Source organism: Muscardinus avellanarius, assembly GCF_963383645.1.
Source record: "Muscardinus avellanarius genome assembly, chromosome: 11".
In the NCBI taxonomy this organism is placed as follows: domain Eukaryota; kingdom Metazoa; phylum Chordata; class Mammalia; order Rodentia; family Gliridae; genus Muscardinus; species Muscardinus avellanarius.
The window spans coordinates 55,151,671-55,163,140 of NC_137797.1; the positions used below are offsets into that span (position 1 = coordinate 55,151,671).

Sequence of the window (11,470 nt, forward strand, 5' to 3'; positions counted from 1 at the left end):
TTGAAAGCAGTATACAAAAACTGTTTTCTTAAATAACAAATTTTGCAGTGTAATTAAGTATTAAATACTTTTATGCTCTTTGTTGGTATTTTGTGCACTTCTGAGATTCTTGGGTAGAAGATACAAAAATTCTGTCTTTTTTAATTTTAATCCTATATTGGCTAAAATTAGTTGTCATTTGTAATTCAAAAATGATTTTATTAAGTATTTTAGATTAAAAATATCAATTTATCTTTGCCTAGAGATTTAATCTAAATTTTCTCTTAACAGATTTCATTTCTAAAACACTAGTCTCTCTACCATTACAAAATATAAATCTTCTTTTACTAGGAGATTTTAATCTCAGATTTTAATTTCTCATAATCTTAATTAAGAAAAATATAAAAGCTAAATCCTATGAGAATTACTCAGTATTGTATTAAAGTACTAATGACATTTCATTATAAAATGATGTATTGAAAATTAAAGGCCTACTTGATAGATTTATGGTGTAAAATTTGACAAATTTTTTTTAAAGTAAAGGTTTCATTAAATTATAGCTAGGTCATATAGCTATAATAAAGAATCCCAAAGATACTGGTTCATCTGACTTAATAAAAATATTTGGAAAATAATGTTTTATAGTTCCATTTGTGTCGATTCCACACAGCATATAGATCAGTGTACCAGTGACCAATGTAATGCTGACAAATCCCCTCACTGTACAGTAGTACCCCCTTATTTGTAGTTTTGCATTCCATAGTTTTGGTTACCTGCAGGCAGTTCTGGTCCAAAAATACTAAATGGAAAATTCCAAAAATAATTCCTAATTTTAAATTGCAAGTCTTTCTGAGTAGCATGATGTAATCTTATGCTGTTCTGTTCCTTCCGGACTGGGATATGATCTGCCCTTTGTCCAGCATATCCATGCTTTATATGACCTACTTTTTCATGCTTATTGATCTGGGATCTTCTGATGAATTGTCAGCAGGTCAGTAGTAGTCTTCCTCTGTTTACATCACAAAGTCTGTCATTCATCACACTTCATCTTTTCACATAGGCATCTGATCATATCACATCACAAGAAGGTTACAGTATAATATTTTGGGAAAGAGACCACATTCATATGACTTTTATTATAGTATACTGTACAGTTGTTTTATTAGTTACTGTTAATTTCTTACTATGCCTAATTCATAAGGTAAAATTAATCACAAGTATACATGTATAAGTTAAAAACAGTGTACCTGGGGTTTGGTACAATCTGTAGTTTCAGACATCTACCATGTGTCATGGAATATATCTACTACCGAAGAGTGGAGCTATTATATTAGTTTGATAGCACTGCCATAACAAAGTATTTAACACTGAGAGGCTTAAACAACAGAAATGTGTTTCCTTACAGTTCTGGAGGCTAGAAGTCCAAGGTCAGATGTGGACATAATTATCTTCTGAGGCTTCTCTCCTGAGCTTGTAAATGGCTGTCATCTTGCTGTCTTCACCTGGGTCTCATTCTCTTTGTCTTTGCTCAAATTTCCTTTCTTTAAGGCCATCAACCATATTAGATGGGTACCATCCTAATGACCATTTTTACTTATTAATCTCTTTAAAGACCTTCTACCTACAAATATATATATTCATTCTGAGGTACTAGGAGTTAGAACTTAAGCATATGAATTGTTAGGGGACACAAGTCAGTCCATAACAATAAGTAAGCATCATTTTTTAACTATTAAGTTGAAATGAATGATAGTATAAATTTAGTCTCCAGTGACTTTGATGTACATTTGAGTCTATCATCAATTAATTGTTGAATACCCAATTGCATGTTGCACTATAAGTTCAACATAGCAGAGTGGGTAAAAGCATCTTGATTAGAATCTTTGCAGCCAGTTGCATATGTTTGGCAAGTTTCTTACCCCTCCTTAATTAGGTCTTTTGCCTCATCTTTATAATGGAAATAAAAATGATAATGATATTGTGTTGGGCTTTCAAAAGGATGAAGTGAAATAATTATATCAACTAATTGTCAGCTGCAGATATGAGTAGCAATATTTTCAACCCAAGTGTGTAATAGATTAAATTGTGATTAAAATCCATAAGAAAAATTTAAAAATCTCAAACAGTGCATTCTTTACACTAAATTATTTTTCATTTAGGCAATAGTTATTTTTCATAAAAATGTTGCCTAATGAATTTTTCTCTATTAAATGACCTAAGTCTTCAAAAATTATTTTAACTTCTGAAATGATATCATAGTTATTAAGAGTGTAAAGGGATCCCAGGATCAAAAAATTTGAAAACCACTGGTATAAAATATTACATTTTATAAGTGGACCATAATAATACTTTTTTTCTGTTAACGAATTTCATATGGTTACTCTTACTGTCACAATCAATGCTTCTCCGTACATCCTTGTATGTATCTTACTGTGCACAGGCATGAGAAGTGGCTAAGTGGGGAATATACCTAGAAGAGAATTGGTAGATATAAAGATAATAAGAGCCAGGCATGGTGGCACACACTTGTAATCCCAGCAATTGGGAGGCTGAGTGAGACAGGACAATCGCAGTTCGTGGACAATCTCTGCTACTTAGGCCCTTTGCAACTCAGTGAGACCCTGTTTCAAAATAAAAAATAAAAACTAGGGCTGGGGGTGTAGCTCAGAAGTAGAATGTCCCTGGGTTTCATCTCAAAAAATAAAAAAATAAAGATAATAAGAGTGTATAACTTCAATTTTTTTACTTCAAGTAAAGATGAAAATATGCAGACCTGAGGAATACTAAGGAAAAAAATTAGGATTTGGACAGAACAACAGGAAATTCAATGTGTAGGGGACAAAGGAAGAACAGCCGTAGGGGTAGGAGGAAAAGAACAAAATGCTGAGAACTTTTCTATTTATTGAATATCAAATGGGAAAAGAGGTCCAGTGGTTCCCGTGTGCCTGCCTTCATCTCCTGTGCAGGCTTAAGGGACTAGGCTTTAATCCAATCCACTTAATGTAGTTCTGGAGACTAGTGGCATTAGCAGTCAGTTACAGGCCTTTTGGAAGTAGAACTAGAATCCTTTTGCTTTTACTTTTTTATTTTTTTAGAGCTTAGTCCTAAAGTACTCATGATCTCTAGGGAATAAACAATGTGGCAGTCACCATCTGAATTCTAGAAATTTTCCTGTTCTTTACTAAGTCATTATGTAAATCAGGGATTTCATGTTAAGAGGCCTGAATGCAGGAGCCCCATTCACTGGACTGAGTCAGTAGTACAGAAAGTCTTTTAGATGGATAATGGGTTGGTTTCCTGCTAGGTGTGCAGCACTACCCACTGTACCATACTTCCTTGGGCTCCTTCCAGCTCTGTAAGGAGTTGTGGCTGTGTCTCTTTTGATCCTTCATCCTTATTTCCCCATCAGGGGTTTCCCTTTAGTTTCCTTCACCTTTGAATATTCAGTGAAGTACCTATCAGAGAGTGGCAAGGCCTGTGTCCCTCGAGCTGTTTAACAAACTACCAGCGAGAGGAGGACTTCTGCAAGGCAGGAGGATGATGACTATGCTCACACTGGACCTGTTTTCTGTCTTTCTGTATTCTGTGTCCTAATTGGATTATTAATCAAGCCAAATGATCTGGGTGGTTTCATTGAGACATGCTGTTCTTTACCTATGAAGATGTTACAGGAAAAAGGGCATTAAGAAACCTGGAAATTGCTCAGAAATTCATAAAGTCCCAAATAGTAAGAATCTGACTAGCAGAAATTGAAACAATTACAGTTGTTTATAGATACTGAATCTTTTGAGGAAAAGCCTGACTTGATGCCTGCAAAATTAATTGGACCAGAGATAAGAGAGCGTCATGGTTGCCACTTCAGGGAGCCAGAGCTAATCACAGCCCCACCACCACCCTTTACAGCAATTTTAAGTATGGAGCATGGATAGTAAGGATTAAGGGAAAATGGGTTTTGGCATGAAAATGTGTTTTTATCGAGAGGTTGGGTAGGCAGGGACCTCCTTGGTGCCTGCTCACAAAAGCACAAAAGAATTATCTTAGGACCGAGGTGAAAGCTTTGACGGAAGGGAAAGTGCTGGGAACATGCAGAGCTGGAGTCATGTGTACTGTGCTTTGGCCAAGAGAGAACATTTCAATTGAATATCTCATGGCCTTAGAGAGTTTCTGCAGGGCCTCTGAGAAATTATGCAGATCAATCAATTGATGATGATGTAATGGTGATAGGTTCTGGTCCTGGAGGATATGTTGCTGCCATTAAAGCTGCCCAGTTGGGCTTTAAGACAGTCTGCATTGAGAAAAATGAAATACTTGGTGGGACCTGCTTGAATGTTGGTTTTATTCCTTCTAAGGCTTTATTAAATAACTCTCACTATTACCATATGGACCATGGAAAAGATATTGCATCTAGGGGAATTGAAATGTCTGAAGTTTGCTTGAATTTAGACAAGATGATGGAACAGAAGAGTACTGCAGTAAAAGCTTTAACAGGTGGAATTGCCCACTTATTCAAGCAAAATAAGGTTGTTCATGTCAGTGGATATGGAAAGATAACTGGCAAGAATCAGGTCATAGCTACGAAAGCTGACAGAAGCACTCAAGTTATTGATACAAAGAACATTCTTATAGCCACAGTTCAGAAGTTACTCCTTTTCCTGGAATCATGATTGATGAAGATAAAATAGTGTCATCTACAGGTGCTTTATCTTTCAAAAAAAGTTCCAGAAAAGATGGTTGTTATTGGTGCGGGAGTAATTGGTGTAGAATTGGGTTCAGTTTGGCAAAGACCTGGTGTGGATGTGACAGCAGTTGAATTTTTGGGTCATGTAGGTGGAATCAGAATTGGTATGGAGGTATCCAAAAATTTTCAACGCATCCTTCAAAAGCAAGGGTTTAAATTTAAATTGAATACAGAAGTTACCGGTGCCACCAAGAAGTCAGATGGAAAAATTGATGTTTGTATTGAAGCTGCATCTGGTGGAAAAGCTGAAGTTATCACTTGTGATGTACTTTTGGTTTGCATTGGGCGACAACCTTTTAATCAGAATGTGGGACTAGAAGAGCTTGGAATTGAATTAGATCCCAGAGGTAGAATTCCAGTCAATACCAGATTCCAAACTAAAATTCCAAATATCTACGCTATTGGCGATGTGGTTGCTGGTCCAATACTGGCCCACAAAGCAGAGAATGAAGGCATTATCTGTGTTGAAGGAATGGCTAGTGGTGCTGTGCACATAGACTACAATTGTGTGATTTACACACATCCTGAAGTTGAGTGGGTTGGCAAATCAGAGCAGTTGAAGGAAGAGGGTATTAAGTACAAAGTTGGAAAATTCTCATTTGCTGCTAACAGCAGAGCTAAAACAAATGCTGACACAGATGGCATGGTGAAGATTCTTGGGCAAAAATCAACAGACCGAGTACTGGGAGCACATATTCTAGGACCAGGTGCTGGGGAAATAAATGGTAAATGAAGCTGCTTTGGCTTTGGAATATGGAGCATCTTGTCAAGCTATAGCTAGAGTCTGCCATGCTCATTCGACCTTATCAGAAGCTTTTAGAGAAGCAAATCTGGCTGCATCATTTGGCAAATCAACTTTTAAATAAGATATATTTTCTGAAATCTCCTGGAAGCTTTTGTAGAGGTCATATTTCCGAACAGAATTTCTAGGACTGAATTATGAAACTCTGGAAGGTATTTAATAGGTTTAGAAAGAATGGATAATCTGTCTATATTTTAAATATTTTGTTTCAGTGCATTATTATGCAAGATAAAAAGCTACTTGTAGTAGCATCCTGGAAGTTTTTCATCAACCCATATTTTCGTGGTTTTTTTTTTTGTTTGTTTTTTTTTTTGGTGGTACTGGGGTTCCTGGAAGCCCTTCTACCTCCGGGATACACTCCCACAGGCTACACTCCCAGACCTATTTTTTAACATTTTTATGTGGAAACAGAGTCTCTTAAGCCAGCGAGGCTGGCTTCGAACCAGCGCGATCCTCCTGTCTCCGCCTCCCAAGCGCGGGGATTACAAGCGTGCGCCACCACGCCCGGCATATTTTCGTGTTTTTGAAAGCTGAACTTCACTGCATTGATGTTAGGTGGATTTAATCTGATTCGGTACAGTTGAATTTATTTTTACAAGGATTTTTACAAAGATGGTATATGAACATTTGTGTTTGAAGCAAGGTGATCAAGTTATTTTAAAATTTGTTTTTCCTATTAGAAACAAGTCAGTTATTAGAACAAGATTCAAATATGTATAAACTGAACTCATGTAAATCAAAAGTGACCATCTCTCCCATTTAATGCCTAAATGCTAGGAATTTAGAGGAAGAACTTATGTGTTGAAGGGGTTAAGGTTCCATTGAGGTCTACAAGTCTGAAGGATAGTTTCACTGTTACCCAAATTAAGTCTTATCTATAAAACTCAATATTAAATGGAGACTCAAATGTATTATAGCAAAGAATGAAGATATTGAAATAAACATCTTTAATATTCAAAAAAGAATTCTAGTAAACAATTTAATAGGTATTATAGAAAATTAGGTGTACACATTGTATGTTAGAGAAATAGAATAAGTTCAGTGTGGGTTTGGTGGTTGGGTCAGAATAAGTTAACACCTGGTGGTCAAAATAGCAGATAAAATTAGTAATTTTAGAAATGAAGATAGTAAGTCTAGCACTTAGTAGTTAAAATAGAAGATAGGATAAGTTCAGTTAAAGTTTATTATGTGTGATGTAGAGTAGTTGTTTTGTAGGTCACCTCATAACGAATTAGTGAAAAACAGGAAAAACAGGCAATTCGAGGTGTACCTGCTCCGTGGAATTTAGGTTAATGAAAAACAACATATGTATAATGTGGTTTTGAAAAATTAAATGAAAAACAAAGTATGTATAATGTGGCTTGCTGTAATCTGTCAGACTCATGTATAAATAAAGTATATTCTAAGGCACAGACAGAGATACCTTCCCCCTGCTACTAAGCACAGGCGTCTCTCATTCTTCAACTTCGCCGACCCTACATCTCCTTCAAAACCCCTGGACAGGTCGAGGCTGGACCCCAACAGCAGGCTCATACTTGAATCTACAAATGAAGAAGCAGATTATGTACTTTTAAATATATTAAGGGCATTTAACTATTCTTTTAGAACTGCTTTTATACAAACTGGTGAGAGACAAGTAAAAATGTATTCTTCATAATGCAGTGATGATTTAAAAGTATTTGTAATGCTGAATTGTGGTATTTTAACACCATGATGTCTGTAAGTTATTTTTTCTAATGTCAAGGTTCTGTTAAAATTGTTTCGTATGTTGCCGGGTGTGGTGGCGCACGCTTGTAATCCCCGCGCTTGGGAGGCGGAGACAGGAGGATCGCGCAGGTTCGAAGCCAGCCGCGCGCGCTGGCTTAAGAGACCCTGTTTCCAAATAAAAAAGTATAAAAAATAGGTCTGGGAGTGTAGCCCGGAGGTAGAAGGGCTTCCAGGAACCCCAGTACCACAAAAAAAAAAAAATTGTTTCGTATGTTAAGCAAAATGCAGTCAGTTTTAACTATCTGATAAGGAGCTTTCTCCAGTTTAAAATGAAATGTGCACATGTATTTTGGGGGAGAGATGGCTAAATTCTAATTTGAAAAACGAGATGCATGGTTAACTTAGAAAATTTATTTGCTATATAAAAACTTAATCATCCATTTAAAGAAAAGAGGTTTCCCTGGTAATTGTTATATTTGTGTGTGTATTTATATATATGTACATATATGCATGTGTTTGTGTTTTTTGGGTTATACTTTAAAAACTTGTTATAGTCCGAATTCAGTAATATCCATACTATGCATGGTTTCTTAATGACATGAAGAAAAAAAATTGTCTCACAACTTTCTGTGCAAGCAACGAGACAGATATTTACTAGGCCATCATTAAGGACAATTTTTTTTCCTTTTTTTTTCTTTGCGGGTCTGGGGATGGAACCCAGGGGCATTCGACCTCCGAGCTATACTCCCTGCCCTAGTTTTTATTCTTTAATTTGAAACAGGGTCTCGCTAATTTACGGAGGGCCTAAGTAGCGCCTAAGTAGCGAGGCTGTCCGCGAACTGCGATCCTCTGGTCTCAGCCTCCCGAATGCTCGGATTACAAGCATGCGCCACCACGCCCGGCTAAGGACGATTCTTGTTGGACATTGTGGTACATGCATGTAATCCCAGAACTTGGAAGGTTGAGAGAGAAGGATCATGGGTTCTAAACCAGTCTCAGCAACCTAGGGAAACTGTTTCAAAACAAAATAAAAAGGACTGGGGGTGTAGCTTGGAAGTCAAGCACCCTGGTTTCAATCTCCAGTATCACATAAAAAAGAATTAAGACAATTCTTTTCTTGTTTGGGGGTATATGTTGTAAACCTCTAAAAACACTGCTTACAAATAGTTCTAGGTAGCTGTCTGTTTGAAACTATAATATTGAAAAGGGGCTACCATTTACTGAGCTCTTATCACCCCACTAGGATCAGTGAGATTGTATTAACTTCTTAAGGGCAAGGCAGACTTTAGGACACTAATTATTCACCCATACCAGACCTGTGTGATTCTAAAACCCGAACTATTAGGATCATATTATGTAAAATAATAGTGTTTTAGACCTCAATGTTCTAGGGTTAGCACTGTGTTACCTAATTATTCTGACAGGTAAACAGTGGTTGAACTGAAATAATTGGATCATCTTACACTTTCAGATCTCTCTGGGGATAGGAAAGGATTTTTTCTAGTTTTGGAACAGCTCTGAGGCATAATTAGCATACAGTAGGTTGCATATTTTTAAAGTTAACAGTTTGGTAAGTTTGGACATATGTGTACATTGGGAAGATCATCGGCCGCGAGGGGAAAATTTCCAGACAGCAAGTAAAGATGATCTCAGAGTAAGGACTCTAGAAAAACACGTGATGTAGGACGATTAGCTCTTAGAAAACCCAGGAGTATCCGGTGAGGAAGCCGGGGTGGAGATGTACCAGACGCCAGGGAGATGTACCTGGACGCGTTTACCTCGATGACAGAATTTCAGGGTTACCCGCCCAGGTCTGGGAAGCAGGCCTACACACAGCCTCTGGTTAGAATCCTCCAAATCCGACTTCCACACCTGTGAGGGGCCAGCCACGCCTCCAGTCCCCTCACCACAGAAAAAGCCGCCTGCGCGCGAACCCGGCCTCCCACAGGCCCCGCCCCCCACAGCGGCTTCGGTTCCGGTTCCGGACGCGGCGGCTCCCGGCGTGCACCGCGCCCGCCCTAGCCGGAAGACGGAAGTGCGGCGACTTCCAGCTGGCGTGCTCTCTGCTTTTGGTGTGTTTGCGAGTTTCTCAGGTGAGGTCCAAGCGTCTGCTGTCCCGTGAAGGAGGGGATTTGGGGCTCGATTCCGCCGTCCGTGGAAGGTTTTTCCCCAAGCCTTGGTCCTCTCTCCGCCACGCTCGACCTCTTTCTGGAGAGGCAGGACTCCGTCCAGAGCTGGAGTGCCCCGTGGTCTTGATGGCGGCCCTCAGTTCTGTGTAAAACGGAGCCCGCACTTGTCACACATTTCTGCTGAAGTTAACTTAGGCCCTCAAGGTTGTTCACCGCAACCTTTACTTTCCTGGCCTCGCGCCGGTTTGGGGAGGTAGACCGGGGAGCAGAGTTTGTGATTGCTGGCCTTCAAATAGGTGTGTCCAGCTATTCATTCGTTCAACAAATGTTTATACGAATTGAGGGATCCAACGGTGAGCAAAGTCTTCTTAACATCTACCTTCATAGTGCCTCCATTTCACGGAGGCTCACAAAATAGCTTTAGTGTACAGCAAGTATTAAGAGCAGGAGCCTACAGGGGTCACAGACCTTTCTGAGGTTTCTGGAAGATAGCAAGCTCTGGACATGGAAAAGCGTTGAAATGGACATAGTTTGTAACTGTTTGAGATGTCCCTTTGGGTTTTTGTTCTTGGCTAGTTTAGAAAAATAGAATTATACTGCTGCAAGCTGAAGCTAACTTTTTTTTTTTTTTTTTTTTTTTTTTTTTTTTTTTACTATAAGGTAGAAAGTGGAGACAGAACCTAGTCAGAGCACTAGGTCAAAGGAGACGCAGTGAAATGCCTTGACAGTAGAACACTGATGTCTTTGAACACATACCTTTTAAAGAATTCATTATCTCCTTTCTCCCATCCTGCTTAACCAGTTCTTTTTCTACCAAAAGCAGTTGCAGGCCCACTAGTTATCTCTGCCATGTAAGCCTTTTCTGTTAACCTTCTTCGTTCATCATTAGAGGGATAGATAGGTCTGACGACATTGATCAAAATGTGTTACTTGGTAAGTTAAGTGAGGGGGCTGCATGGTACAACCCCGCTTTTTTCTATATTTTATTTTTATTCTTAAAGCATATGTTGTCCACCTATGTCCTTGGTGAGTTGTCAGCCTCTCCTTATCTCTGTCTTCTAGAAGTTGCTTATTATGTTGAAAACTCATTTTTAAAGTATAGAGGTTTGTGCTTTGGCAGCACATATACTAAAGTATAGAAGTTTGGGGGCTGTAACTATTTGTGTTATTAGTAATTAATATTGAGTTAATATCACTTTGCTTTTTCATCTTTTAGCTTTAGTGTAAATTATTGTGAGAGTCTATATAATTTTTCTAAGTGTAGGTGTCAGTGTTTTTAAACATTCAGCGTTCAGCTGGGATAACAGCCAACTTTAGTTAACCAAGGTCAGCCTTGGCTGTCGTTCTTGGCTGACAGCTTAGAGACAGAGAAAAAGATTTTATTTTGCTGCCTAAGTATGAGAGCTTATTATTAGCAATTAATACCTATTATCAATCAACACAGGCCCAGTCCCCATCAGTTTGGCTTGTTTCTGATGTAATTGGAGCTTGCAGATGTGTGGGGGAGAGTAGAAAGTAAGATGAGATCAAGTGGGAAGAGTCAGGGGACAAATGACAAATCCCTTGTAGGTCTTGAGTCTATTGAGTGGCAAGGTCACTAAAGAAGTCTAAGAAAGGCAGGGATATGGGCTGAGCTTTTACTAACCATTGAGAGGTGGAGAGAAAGCACAAGTAGAAATAAGTGAGTTTAAATGGGGTTACTTGAGATGAATACTGGAGAAGATTGTAGTGAAGTGTTTATAAAAACATTTTATAGTTTGTAAACACACAGATAAAAGGTGGAGATGCTCTTCACATTTCTGGAAAAATTAAATTTCTGCATCTTGTAAGACAACTATGGAGCTTTCAGAATTGCCTTGATTCCAGTTTGCCATTGACCATCAGGAGTTTGATTCATTTGTCTTTTATTCAATGGCTATATGAGCCATATTGATCCTCACATAAGTTGAACATTTAACCATCATAAGTTTTGAACACAGAGCAAAGTTTGCCTTTTATTTGTTCTGGTCTTGTAGAGATATCTATTGACCTGATTATTCACGGATTTATCCTCTTCTTAAAAGTAGTAAATAATTTGCTTTTGAATGCATATTTTTATTCACTGCCAGGTAAAAC

General features: G+C 38.3%; 1 pseudogene across 1 annotated transcript; it reads left to right on the forward strand.

The window, feature by feature from the left end:
• The first annotated feature begins 4,062 nt into the window (after window positions 1-4,062).
• Window positions 4,063-5,583, forward strand: LOC308269473 (dihydrolipoyl dehydrogenase, mitochondrial-like; annotated as a pseudogene). Its single transcript has one exon. The product of its transcript is annotated as a dihydrolipoyl dehydrogenase, mitochondrial-like (transcript).
• The last annotated feature ends 5,887 nt before the right edge of the window (window positions 5,584-11,470 follow it).